The following is a 14,953-nucleotide window of genomic DNA, read 5'->3' on the forward strand; positions in this document are numbered from 1 at the left end:
GATTACCTCTTGTTGACCAGCACATTCAGTAGACCCCATTGTGCTACAGATCTGATAGAAAAGGTAATTTTTATTGGCTGGGTAGCCATGTGCCTGTGTATGTTCCTATTGAAATATGAGAGTTGTGCTTCTAAGTTGGTAGACAGCAAGTGATATTTGCTGCAGCTTCTGACCCCTGTAGTTGACTATTGCAGATAAACCTACTTTTCTCCAGTGGAATATTCATGATTGCTCTATGAAAAAACTCCATGGAGAATACAAGTAAGCATCCACACTGCTAGCCATGGTATGCAGTCTATAATCTGCTCCTCCTCTACTAGCTAGCTCTGAAACAAGCGGGCAGAGCCAGGACAGTAAGTAAACAGAAGAGTGCCAGCCCCTGCGATGTCTGTGGCTCAGTCAAAACCACCCAAGGATCTGGGCTGGTAGAGAAGGCCCAGAGCTTGAGATAAGGGAAGAAAGGAAGGAAGAAAGCTCATCAGCTGACTTCTAGGTCCCCTGTTAGGTGGTTTACATACTGTGGTAATATTTTATTTGTGTACCCCAATAAAGCTTATCTGAGGATCAGAGGAAAAAGCCAGCCACTATATTAAACATAGAAGTCATGCAATGGTAGCACACGCCTTTAATCCTAGCATTCAGGAGGCAGATACTCATCTGGATCTCTGTGAGTTCAAATCCAACTGGGAACAGAGCCAGGCAAGGTGGCACATGCCTTTAATTCCCAGCACTAGTTAACCATAGAGGTCTGGAGGTCTGTACAGACAGGAAGTGATATAGCTAGGCTGAAAGAGGAAGTGATATAGCTGGGCAGAGAGAGGAAGTGAGATTGCAGGGCACAGAAAGGATATAGGTATGAGTATACAGGAAGTAGCTCTCTCTTTGGCTAAGGATTTCCCAGCAGTAAGAACGTGGCTGGCTTCTTTCTGCTTCTCTGATCTCTCAGTTTTTATCCCAATATCTGGCTCTGGGTTTTTTTATTAATAAGACCATTCAGCAACTCATGTTACATCTGCAACATACATTGTCCTCATAAAACTGTTAGTTTAATATTCCTGTTTTATAGATACCAAACTTGAGATTTAGTTCCTTTAACCACTTTCAAGGTTCACAGTTTGTATCAGCATTTCCCTTGTTTCCTTTGGACATTCTAGCCTGAGGGAGCTGATACAGTTCTACAACTGGCCTTTGGTAGGGTTAGTCATCACTAGAATGCTTGGCATTCAAAGCCAACATTTGAACTAGACTGGGACAAGCATCCATACCTGGGTCAGGATGAGATATAGTAGAATCCATCTGAGGAGTGATCCTATTTCCTCTCACCACTTTATATTCCACATGCCTTGTTTCACATAGGTTAGATTGCTTATAGATGCAAATCAGAGGTTAATAACCACTAAGCATGAACAGAAGCTCCAAGTCAGCCAGCATCACTACACTGTACTGGAACACAAAATTTCACTTCAGTTACTTAAGCCATTTTGACAATAAGTATTGCCTCCCACCCCCCAAAATGGTTAGTTTCTTCCTGAATTTTCCCATGGGAAATTAAACAAAGTATGGATTGATGACCTGTGTACATGTCTTGATTCTCTATTAGACTGAATTTGTTTACACAATATTTCACTGTTTACCCTTGGATATCTCATCCTAGCCTGAGGACATGCTTATTAATGTATTGGAATTACTGTGTGATTGGTGAGTGAGTAAGCTGAAATGATGGTATTAGGAGCTTAGTTTTTCCAGCTTTTAAAAGCTGTAAAGGATATCTACTAGTCTTAATAGTATCTTAGGTGACTTAGATCCACCTTAAAATCTTACTTTGTGATTATGTTGGTATTTTCCTTAATTTTTTTCTAATCTTGTACATGATGCATGTTCAATTAGTATTTTAGTTTTTCTAGTAGAGTGATAGCTACAAAAATATTCATTAAAAGCCCATAATGTTGACCTAGCCGAAAATTTCCAGAGTAACTTTATTAGATTTTGCCTGTTTAGTTAATGGATTTTTAATAGATGTCAGAAGGACTCACATCATGAACTAGAATTTGCCCTGCACAAATTAAAACTCAACCATTTGTCAGAATTAATTGTAGGACATTTCTTTTGATTTTCTTTTCTGGTTGAGCTTGGAGTTTCAGTGTGAACACAAAGTATAAGACATTTAAGAGGAGAGTCTAAATTTCAGAAACTCCTCTGGAAGCTTCTTCCAGATTCTTTCACAGTTCTTGGAACTATGAAAGATGAGTCTCGGAAGTGTTCTGTTAAGTATTAAGCACTTCTCGTGGTCTCATTGCCCGTCAAGATGTGGGCAATATAGCACAAAACCTTTTAGCAGATTTGAGCATCGAGTGCCGTATATTTGAGCATTAATACAATTACCATAATTTTCTCCATGTGCAGCTTTTAGCCAAGTCTTTACCAGCCTTCTTTGGCTCAGGCTGTAAATAAATGCTTTCCCTGAAAACTGAACACCTCAGCAATGGAGAGTCTTATGGAGGAATGCTTTTGAAATAAATTATTTATGAAGTGTAAGTTAGTGATCAAATATGATATTTATATGGTGCATCTCAAGGACAAGGCAAAAATTGATACAAGGTTGGTTTGGTTATGGAACATTGTTGAAGGTAAGGAAAATAATTTTGTGAGTTAAAAGAATGTAATAGAAAATGTATTTAGAGACTATTGTTTTAAAGTTGTACAACCCACTCTATCTGCCCCCCTCCCTCCTTCTTCTCATCCTTCTCCCTTCCTGGCATGTTTCTTTTCTTTCTTTTTTAAAGAGGAGATTATCCACCCGTAGTCCAATAAAATGATCGGTGTCAGTAAAGTTTGACCTTTCATTCCAGGCAAATCATTCCCAGGTCACCTCTTTAATCCCAAGCATCTATTCAAAGCTGGCAGGAAGGAAGACATCAGCAGGGGGCGGGTCCTTAGGAAGAGAGACAGCATCCCACCTGTTCTAATCGATTATCCAGGCTCCCTTTCAGCAAATCTCAGTTGCCCTTTTACTTCCTGGGAAAAGCATTTTATTGTACTTACTGGAGAAGGCCATGTCTTGAAAATTATTGGATCAGCATGACTAAATTGCTGAGAGATTATTTGCACTTTAGAGTTGTGTTATGTCAAAAGATTCAGTGTACTAGCTTACAGATCATTCATTATTTGAGATCAGGAAAGCCTGGCAGTAAACAAATGCAGGGGCCAAGTGAAGTTGCTGACTGAACTGAGAAATAGGAACAAAGACAAATGTGGAGAAAGAGACCTTCCTGAGGGAAAGGAGGGTGCCATCTTATTAAACCGGTTTTCTTTTGTCAATGACACCATATTTTAAGTTCCTTACACTGTGGGTACGATCCCCTAGCATAGAGTAAGTACTGATGAAATGCCTGATAAATGAGTATATGAAGGTTTTGATAAAGAATATCTTCTTAGCTTTAGTTATTCCAAAAGCTTTATGGAATCGCTATCTTTTCTTTGAGGTAAATGATAGTTCTAGGCGATAGAGTAGATTTACTTTACAAAGGAAGTACTCACAGCGATCTTCACAAACATCTCCAGGAAGGGACTCTAGGAAGACCAATAGCTGAAACCTGAGGCTACTCCTTCAGAGACCTTTCCAGGATAGGAACGATTTTAACAACAAGCAAGTTTAGGAAGCTTGTAAATTTTACTTTTCTGTAGAGTAACATAAATCCTGCAGCAACTGACACAGTGATTTAAATATTTTTGCACTGTAGGTTCAAATTTTTAAGTAAAGACTACTGATGAATGACAAGTGCATGTTTGCGATGTGAGTGTGCCATGACTCCCCAGTGTTCCCTCGGAGTCCTAACTAGAATGGAATAGTTCTGAAACCCACCTGAGGCAGTTCTTGGCTTTAGTCAGAGTGAATGACAGAGCTTGTGGGTCCTTTGCCTCTGCTTTCAATCTGGCCAGATATTAGGCTCTTCATGATACTGACCCACCCACTCTCTGGCAATCTACAAAGCTAGAACAAAGAGGAAGCAGATTTAATTATGTCTTTTTCTGATACATGATTCATTCAATTTGCTTGGTTCATGGGATGAGAGAGCCCACAGGCTTGAGTGTAGGTGAAGACACCCACAGTAAGCCTGTCTTGATGCTGCGTCCAGGATGCAATTGGACCTGGCAGAGCCATACAGGCATTAGATAAGGGATTCTTCTTTTGGATGCAATTAGTGAGTGATGGGAAGTCAGAAATGGGAGTGTTCATATGGAAGAGACCAGAGAAGATCCCCTTGTGGTAATATTCTTCAAGGTTTCCTGCTAGCAATATGAGTCATGACTAGTGTGGTGATCCTGAATCTAGTGATGCTATTCATAGTTGTGGGGCTCACAAATCCTTCTTAAGCACCTCATACACACTGTTTTAAGTGTTCCCATTAGAATGGGGCTTGCTACCAAAGACTTGTCCATTTGTTTATTAAAGACTTGCTTCTCATTTTGGTATTCATGAACTATGTGATTTTGTAGTCACCACTCTGTCTTTCAAGGGTTACTTTTAGCCTGTTGCTGCTACTCCATCTTGGTGATTTGATATTTTAGGTGAAGTTTGTACTAATATGCATTGGGAAGCCTGGAAGGTCTTTAGCCACAGTTACTCCCAGCCTTTTATTGGTTATATGGGGCCTGTCACACTCTTCTCGCCCATGTCCAAAAGGAGGTCATCAACTGTCCCAGACTTTGCCTTCCCAGTAACTTCTGAGCCTTTGATCTTGCTGCATTTTTTATTACTTTTCTTATTCCTATCCATCTTATGTAACTATGTCTTTCTAATTGCTAAAGAAAAGGAAATATCCTCTGAATATTATATGGACTAATTTTACCCTTTCAAGTCTGTCTTCTGCCTGAGGGAATGGCTTAGAGTCATGATCTATGTAATAATATAGGCATACAACTAGCCATCACTTTGTAGCCTCCCATGTGTTGAGCACTAAACTAAGTATACAAAATACAAAAGGAAGCTCATCCATCTGCTTGGAGATCTCTTATCTACTCAGGCAGAGATGGATTAAATATATAAATTTATGCTGTCAAGATTTTTAATAAGAGGGCTGGAGAGCTGGCCCAGCAGTGTGTACTGTTCTTGAAGCGGACCCTTGAATTAAGTTCCCAGCATCTACATTGGGCAGCTCACCACTACTTGTAATTATAGCTCTTGTTGGTTCCAACATATCTGGCTTCTGAGGACACTTGAATTTGTGCACATATTTCCACACAGTCTCACCCATTACATATAGTTTAAAATGATTTTTAAAATCTTAAACAAGTACATTTAAGTGTGTTGTGATACTCCTGTCCCTAGTACCATGGAGAAGCAGTATAAGACCTGTTGATGTTGCTGGTGATACCAAGGATGTCTTCTCAGGAGGTGGTACTGGAAAAGTGACTGAAAAATATGAGTGCCCTTTAGTAAGAAAAGAAGGGATGCCTTCTACAGCAGAAGAAATAGCACATGCAGAGGCATGGAGGCATGAAAGAATGGGGTTTCTTCAAATTGCTGAATAGGGTAGGATAGGGGACAAGGGACTGATATCTTGTAGGACTACTACCATTTCTTGAGGATGGGCCACTGGTAAGAGTCTCAACATAGCAAGATTTGCTTCAATGCCTTTAAGAGATGATCTAATTACTGTTTATGCCAATCCACAAATAAAATGGAAGGCAACAAGGGCCACTGTGTGGGTTTGAAGCTTCTGTGAAGACGAGTGTTTGTGTATGTCCTGTCACCATTTCTTTTCTATAATCACATGCAGTACCCACTTTCCTTTCTATAAATGTCTGTTGTGAAGTATGAAGATAAAGTGTGATCTCAGTTGCCACAGGACATGGTTTATGCAGCCCATAGTAATATTAGCTGTTATCATTTTTAAGTGTGCCTTGGAACCTGTTGGACAGGATCACTCACTTCCCAACCTTCATCCAACACTGCACTCCCACCCCCTAGGTTCCCAGAAATACTATTTCAGCTATTGTCCCTTCCAGGAACAGCCCCAGAGAGCCAGAAGGACAAGGGAGCAGTGATGACCACATCATGATGTGATAATGGCAAGTAATGGGTTTTAGAGGCTTTCTGGGTCCACACTGTTCCTTCTCTACAGTTTGGCATCTGGAAGATGATTGGAAATCCTCAGCAGTAAGCTTAACCCTCAAGTCTCCTTCATCCTTACAAAGAATCAGTGGAGATTAGAGCTCGAAGGAACAATAAAGATCTTATTCTAATGCCCTCAATTTATAGATAAGAACCAAGACTCAAAGATGTGTGTCAATTTTCTTGACCAGAAATCAGGCCTATTATGTCCCCACTGGCCACCACTGCCAAGTGTGTGTCCCTGTGACTTTCACTATTCTGTGCTAGCTCTCCTGTTTGAGGTTTTTCAACAATGTGGCTTATTAAGGAAGTCTTAAGTGTCAGCTGAGTGGGAAGAACCACGCATCAAGAATGTAAGGTGGGATTTAGGTCACCTGACACCAGAGGCCCTCCTGAGCAATGTCATGCTTTGCCCAAGTAGCCAAGGAAAGTTGAATCTGGGAGCATAATAATCAATCAGTCTTCTAATGTGACTAGCCGATGTAGAAAAACAAGAATAATTAAGTGATATATTAGTTATTTCCTAATTTAAGGATGCTCCTTATCACCAGATTTAGGCTGTCTTCATTTCAGTTCTGGCTCTGCCACCTATGAGCCATGCAAGCTCTGCCATATGCAGCTTGAGCTCTTTGAGCCTGAATTGGTATATTGCAGAGATTGGGAAGTATAAAGAAAATAATGCAGGTGAAACTCCTATCATATGACAGTTTTCTAGCACATATTGTTATTATTATAAGAACTTTCCATTCCTCTGAGCTTGAATGGCTCCATATGACAGGTCATATATGCTAAAGATAGTACTCTGGAATAATTCCAGTAATTATTGCCAAAATTTAAATTTGGGAAGTGCTTTTTTATCAACTCCCCTTGAGAATCACATAACCTTTTTCCAAGCAAGGTATAAGACAGTTACACCCTGAGAGGTCATCTTAGCTGGAATTACAGGCTTGCCTAAATTCTTCAGTTACATGTGGCTGGTGATTTTTTTTTTTAATGTTCTTGTTTGATTGATTTATCATGAACTGAAGAGCATATAGCCATAGGCAAATTAAAAGTACAAATTATTTTGGTGATAATTAAGGAAAAAGATCCATGACTAATGTTCCTACAATATTTTACAACTTTTAAAGAGTATTTTCTCTGTGTTATTTATTTTTTCATGAAACTTTCAAAGTGAATTTAATTTCTGCTTCATCTTGGGGAAATCCAGAAATAATGAGCTTTCAAGCAAGAAAGGCTTTGGATCAAATCCCAGATACACCACTGACTTGCTGTATAAAATGAGGAAGTTGCCAAACCTGCTCTGTAATTTGGTTTCTTCATTTGTAATAATACTTGAAGGGATGTAATGGACAAGGACGATATATGTAAAATGTGTGACTTATGGAAAGGACTCAATAAAAAGCACCCAATGAACCAACACAGCATTCAATAGCATATACAAAGGTGTGTTACAAACAGATCCATCACTGGACTGCTGTCAGGCCTAATCCAGTGAAGATCAAACCTCTAAAGGGCTTTGATAATTATATTCAGAAGAGGCACACTACAGGAAGTGGGCTCGTGGTGTGCAAGATAAAGTTATATTAATCACTGAATAATCTTCTGTTTCCTTCTTAGCTCTAACTCATTGACTCAATGTGATGTGCTCTGTTATATTATGTTATATTATATTATATTATATATGTTATATATAGTCACACCCAGTTATATATCCTGCACTAACAGAATAAACTGAAGATGCAATCTTGTACCATGTGAAAGTAAAACTGAATTGCTACTAAGATACAGAATATGGTCATTATTATCCCAGTTTCCACAAAATGTGAGTCCCTAAAGCTATTATATCAATATATATAATACACATATATATATATATATTTGATTATTAAAAATGAGGTAGCAGGGGGACAAAAAGCACCAAGGTTATTTGGTGAAGACTCAAGCAATCATATTACTTTATATTTACCTAAAATTATATGCAATATATACAATATATATGTTATTATACACATATATTGTTATTATTATATATAAAATAAAATTATACCACTTGGGTTGGCCTAAGAATCTGACCATAGATTACCTAACAAAATCCCCAGTACCAGGCATGAGAAACCTCCTTTCTAGTTGTTGGTCAGGGTACTCCAAGTGACTCCCAAAACAATCTAGGCTTGCTATTGACCTTGATTACCTCTCAGAGGTTGAAGGTAAGTCCCTGTTGCTGAAGACACCAACACTTAGTACACAAGACTCAGATTATTTAAGCTGGATTTAACCTGAAAGCCTCTTTCCTACCATCTAGCTTCCATAGTACCAGAAAATACTAATTTGCCAAGAGAAGGAAGCATCAATAGTTCCATCCCGCTGTGACACTTATGAACCACAACACTGATCAGCATGGCAAGATATCCCTAAAGGTACAATAGTTGCACTCATATCTTAGTGATAACCAGCAGCTGTCTAGTTAGACTTGAGGTCCACTCAACAGGAAGAAAATCATGTCTGGTATCGTAAACCTAGCCAAATTCTCAGGGCTAGTGAGGTCATGGATCTTAGAAGAGCATCTACAGATAAGTGTAACTGTCACTTATCATCGAAGAAGCCTCTCTTTACAGCAAATGGAGACCATTAGAGAAAACCACAATGGTACACAATGTAGCTAGCCATTATATATAGCCAGATATATTCACTAGCCCCAGTGAATATATCTGCAACAGAACCTGTACCTGAGGCTCAGGGTACATCAGGGCAGATGAGGCATCAAAATTGTAAGAGTCAGAGGATCAGATATTCTGCCGTGAGACTGGCTTCCTAAACAACTGAACAATGACAATATCAGTAGACATGCTAATTCCAAAGGGAGAAAATCACATGGAGTCCAACTCCTAGACAAAACACATGTAACAAATGACTGCCATTCTTCCAGGGATGAGCCCTGTAATCTGTTTTCTCATACAAAGTGGTCAGCCCTAAAATCATAACATGTAAACAACAAGATGAACTCAGCAGGTTATATTTATATGTATTGCATATATATGTAACAGTTATAATCAAAAGAGGCCATGAATTTGAGAGGACGATGGGGCCAGAGGGACATGGAAGGGTGTAAGACAATTGCTAAATGGTCTTATTAATTAAAAAACAAAACAAAACCCGGAGCCAGATATTGGGGTAAAAACTGAGAGATCAGGGAAGCAGAAAGAAGCTAGCCATGTTCTTACTGCTAGAAATCCTCAGCCAAAAAGAGGGATACTTCCTACATACTCACATCTACATCCTTTCTGTCCCTGCCATCTCACTTCCATTCTCCACACAGCTACATCACTTCCTCTTTTTGCCCAGCTCTGTCACTTCCTGTCTGTCTGTACAAACCTCCAGACCTCCATGGTTAGTGCTGGGATTAAAGGCATGTGCCACCATGCCTGGCTATGTTCCCAGTGTGGCCTCAAAATCACAGAGATCCAGATGGATCTCTGCCTCCTGAATGCTAGGATTAAAGGCGTGTGCTACCACTGCCTCACATCTATGTTTAATATAGTGGCTGGCTTTTTTTCTCTGATCTTCAGATAAGCTTTATCGGGGTACACAAATAAAATATCACCACAGAAGGGGTTAGAGGGATATTTTTTACGAGGAATACATGTATAGTTACATCTTTTTGTTTAAAATACAGGAAATGGAAAAATGCAGCATCTCTATGGTTCATATATTTGTAGACTTAATAGTTATTTGCTTGACTCGAGTGTTTGGTTCCTAAGGACCAATAAACCAAGCAGATGTTTATGTGTTATGTATCAATCACTTCTAGGTATTTTGTTAATGCTAATTTACCCATCTCCCTAACTGGTCTTGGTATGTAAGATTGTATCATTCTACTGATGAGGAAACTAAATCACCAGTGGTTCTGATGATCAAGGTCATAGGGTAAAAGAGCAACAGCTGAGTCTGTTCTGGAGTCTACTGGGCCTGACATCAATGCTCTGCTCACGATCAGGAAGAACCCAGATTGCATTGGAAGTCATGTGCACCATTCTGAGGCTCACATTTATAAAAGTCACAGGGGTGGGGTAGGGAGTGTTATGTTTACAGGAGCAGGGCCCTGAATGTAGTAGTCAGTTTGAGAAACAGTTGAACACTCTGGGGTTCTCTTAATCTCCTGAAATTGCCTTTCCTAGTCAAGCATGTTAGTCTTGCAGCAGGTTTCTAGTCCCAGTCTGCCTGACACTGGAGCTTCTTGGTGCTGGTCGGCAGAGACTCCCCACCTTTGCTTACGCCTCCTTTTTCTGAGTACCACAGCAGAAACTGAGGCGATAAATGGCTTTCGATGGTCAGGAAAGAAGGAAGGGAACATTGCGCTGAAAGGCTGCACATGTTTTAATTGAGTACAAGTAGACAATAAAGCTTGTTTCTCCTTTTCCTGAAGGGTCTGGCATAGGACTTACATTTAGATCCTGCACACAGCAGACCCCATGTCATCCCTGTCATCCATTAGAGGTGGATTAATCCTCCGGGTTAGTGAGAGGCTTCCTTGTGCATGGCTAGCTTTCAGCATTTCACGTGACACACCATCACTCTTCTGCCTCACTTTTCTTGGTCACAAAGATGGTAAGTGGTGACCTTGGTTCCTGAGGTGACCTACCCCCCCCCCCCCGACTCCATGGTTCTTCTGTGGTTTCCCTCGCCCCAATTCTGTGAGTTTTGACTTCAACATAGCCATGACCTTTTCAGTTTCTCAGCACAGACCAACCTTTCTGAGAATCCACATCGGAGGGCTGCTGTGGTGGGGTTGCCAGGTCACTGGTTGACTAATGACTCTTTCTAAGGCCTGCTGGCAGGCACTGCCTTGCCTTAAACCCTATTGATCCCAGAAGTTTGCCTGCCACTCAGACAGCCTCTGCAGGCCCTGGGAGGTAATGAGTCACAAACCCACCTTCCCTGTGACCCATCTGTTCTTGTGGTAAGCAGAATGAAGATGATCTCTTTGTGGTATCATAAAACCTAGAAAGACATTAAAATTCTGTTAAATTTTTATACCCTCTTAACTGTTGAAATGTACAATGTATTAGGAGGTGGGAGGGGGCAAGCAAAATCCTGCTATCAGTGTTCTTCCCCACTGCTCTTACTTCAGAGGCTACTTAAGGGACAAGGTAATGATTTTACAAGGTTTATTAATACTTCATGCTCTGCTCCCCTCCTCCTACTGTTTTCTATCAAGGACTTTGTAACTTGGCTTTAAGCTGAAGCAAAGCAACTGCCAGGGGGTGGGGTGGGGGGGAAGAGGTAGAGTCTTATTGGGGTCCTGCTTGTTCTGTTATGGGCGCCATGCATGAAGGTTTGTTGTTGACTCTTGCTACTGGGGGAAAACATTTGGTTTTCAGATGTACTTTGGTGTAACGGTTGTGGAGCCAGACTGACATGAGTTTGCAACCTGACCCTGTGGTGCACTATTAAACAAGTTATGTAACCTGTGAGGGGCCATAAGGAAAGCACTGTATTTACCCAGGAACTTCAGTGACTTCACATAATGCCCTCCTTTTAAAAATTCAACCAAAATATGTTTGCATTATTTATCCTTCCCTCTCTACCCTCCTATTCCTCCCACATCCAACCTCAATTCATGGATTCTTTTCTTTTCAACCATTGTTGTTACATATACATATGAGCAAATCAACATATAAAATATAAGCTACCGAATCCATTCAGTGTTGCCTGAATATAAATATATATATTTCTAGGGCAGACTACTCAGTATGTGATAACCAATCATGGGACTAATCCCTGGGAAGGACCAATTCTCTCTCAGCAGTTTTTAATTGCCTGAGGCTCTTTATCTAGCAGTGGGACCTTGTGAGATTTCTCCCATCTGCATTATGATACCAACTGTTATTCAGATTGTTCAAGTCTTGTTTAGGCAGCCATCTTGTTGAGATTTCATGGGTATAGTTTTCTCTATAATAGCTAGAAGGAACAGTCTCACAGCAGACTTGATGGTCCTCTGGCTCTTACAGTCTTTCCACCTCATCTTCAGTGATGTTTCCTGAGACAAGAGCAGGATTTTGTTGTTGTTTTTGTATGTTTATCAGTTGGGGATAGTACCACACAGTCAGCTGTTCCCTGCATTTTAACAGTTGTGGCTTTGTGTAATGGTATCCAGCTATTGCTAAAAGAAGCTTCTTTGATGATGGGTGAGAATTACACTTATCTCTAGGTATATAGATAAGTATTTAGAATACAGGTAGGAATTACACTGGTTTAGTAAAAGGGAGCTTGTAGGTCTTCTAAGATCTATGGCCTCACAAAACGTGTGTAGTTGGCTAGGTTTACAGTACTAAGCATGGTTTCCCTCCTGTTAAGCAGACCGTGGGTGCAATTAGATAGCTGTTAGTTATCACCAAGATATAAATGCCACTATTGCACTTGTATGGATGCCTTGCCATGCAGTCATTGGCGTAGTTTATAGGCATTATAGCTGGGTGAGATTTGATTTCATTTCTCTCTTAGCAGCTTGCATATCACCTTTTGTACTGTGATAATTAGTCCTCAGTGAAGAGGCTATGTAAAACCCTCTTAATGTGGGCTTGATGGGATAGATATTGTCTGGTATGAGAACCCAACCGACCATTAATTTCTCTTAGTTTGTCTTAGTAATCACTTTCATTTTCTCTGTTTTTCATAGTTATCATATTGAGCAATTTTCAAAATGTCCCTTAACCCCTTTGTTTCATCGAGTATGTAAAGCAAATTGGAGACTTTTTTTGTAGTGGGCTTTTGAGCACTAATAAACTTATCTCACTTAATTTTGTTTCTGCCTTTGGTTTCATTTACTCTTTAATCTATTTTATCTCCTATTATCTTTGTTTTCTTGTTACAAGCTGCCTAAAGCGTCCTCTACAGCAGGTAGCATATAGAAAACAGTTCAGAACATATGGACCTGCCGTAGCTATCTAGAAAATGACTGAAAAAAGGTAGAGAAGAGCCGCATCACTTCCCTAGAGGAGAAGTAAGACAAGTAAAAGGGGAAAGTGATGAGTTTGTGCCTTCATAAGAAGAAGGAGTATAGTGTTGGTCAATGCTGGGGAAGTAGGTAAGGATGGAGTCAGCGGTGTGGCTGGTATTGTATGCTGTGTATGTATGTTATCCCCTTAAAGAGGGAGAGAAGTGGATGTGAGAAAGTTTGAGGAATTCCAATCCAGGCAGTTATTTGTAAAAGCTATAGATATAGTCAGACCAGGAATGTTTTAAATAGGAAGGAAGTATCTACATGGCTTTAATAGGAGGGAGGAAAGGACTAAAATCTGTCCATCTATACAATGACTTTGGGGCTATACTAATCTATATATGATCCAGAATACTACAGACTAGGAGATTTAGGCAATCTGCTGGCATCTGATATTGGTCCACTTGCTATGTTCTCACATGGTAAAAGGCAGAATGGTGAGAGAGAAAGCAAACCCACTACTCCAAAGTGTTTACATATGAGCATTAATGAACTCATGAAGGTATGGCCTCACAACCTCAATATCTCCCAAGAGGCCCACCTCTCGTCACTTTCTCTGGAGATCAAGTTTACAGCATATCAGTTTTAGTGGCCATATTCAGACTATAGCAGAAACTTCAGTGAAAGCTACTTTATTAGAATAGCAGGGCAGAAGATAAGAGTTGAGGAGTAAATGCTGTTTGTTGTAACAGCCACAACTAACATTTGGTGAACATTCACTAGATGCTGTGTCAAGAACTTATTATGAATTACCACTGCACAACAACCTAATGAGAAATGTAGTGACCATACTCCCTTTCCCTTTTACAAAAGAGAAACGTGAGGCACGAAGAAGTTTAACCATCTGAAATCGCACAATCGCTAGTAATTGAGTCAATGTTCAAGCTAAGATGATCAGGTCAGACACCATTTTGGAGCAAGAATGTTTACACAGCACTTAAGAAACTTGGCTGTCAAGAAAGGAAATAGAAATGGCATGGTCACCATAGGATGATGACTATTCAAAATAGATGGAGTCCCCCATTGCTTGTTTGACTAACAGAAGAGAATTGCTTGACATTGTTTAATTGCTAATGGGAAGTATCCAGCAGTGCCACTGGGATGTGGACACCAGAGCGAGAAGGGACAATCAGAATCTCAAGGACTCCGAGGAGGAAGGAATCATTTTCAGGATAGAGACACCATATTCAGTTAGTGAAGAAAGTAGACATGGTGTGAAGCCAGGAAGCAGGGAGTAGCGTTCCCTTCACAGAGCTTCTGTTTTTGTGAAAAGAGAGTAAGGCAACAATCTGAGAGTCTGCTAGAGAAGCAAAGGCATCAGGGTGTTGAGAAATGGAGAAGATGTAAATGGAAGTTCAGATACCCAAGGGGCAAGGAGGTTAAGAGAACATAGAGATAGCAGGGTGTAGTCAGAAGATTTCCCGTGTTCTGGCCTACTGGCAGTGGGGACAAATCTCTCCCACTTGCGTCCCCCAAGTAAACACACACAGAGGCTTATATTAATTATAACTGCATGGCCATGGCTCAAGCCTTTTGCTAGCTAGCTCTTATATTTTAAATTAGCCCATAACTATTAATATGTGTATTGCCACATGTTCCATGGCTTTACCTGTGTCCCATTACATGTTTCTCCTTGGGTGGCTCACTGGTGTGTAATCCCACCCTCCCACCCCTGCCTTCTTCCTCTCTCTTTGAATTTCCCACCTGCCTCTAAGCTGCCTTGCCATAGGCCAAACAGCTTTATTTATCAACCAATCAGAGCAACACATATTCGCAGCATACAGAAAGACATTCCCCCATCAGCAGGGCGTTGAAAGTCTGGTAGAAGGGCAGTTCCC

The 14,953-nt window shown here is 40.3% G+C and overlaps 1 protein-coding gene across 1 annotated transcript in view; it reads left to right on the top strand.

Moving 5' to 3' along the window:
• Fggy (FGGY carbohydrate kinase domain containing) overlaps nt 1–14,953 on the top strand; it is a 398,183-nt gene that overhangs the window by 151,893 nt on the left and 231,337 nt on the right.

Source organism: Peromyscus leucopus, chromosome 2, assembly GCF_004664715.2.
Source record: "Peromyscus leucopus breed LL Stock chromosome 2, UCI_PerLeu_2.1, whole genome shotgun sequence".
Classification (NCBI taxonomy): Eukaryota; Metazoa; Chordata; class Mammalia; order Rodentia; family Cricetidae; genus Peromyscus; species Peromyscus leucopus.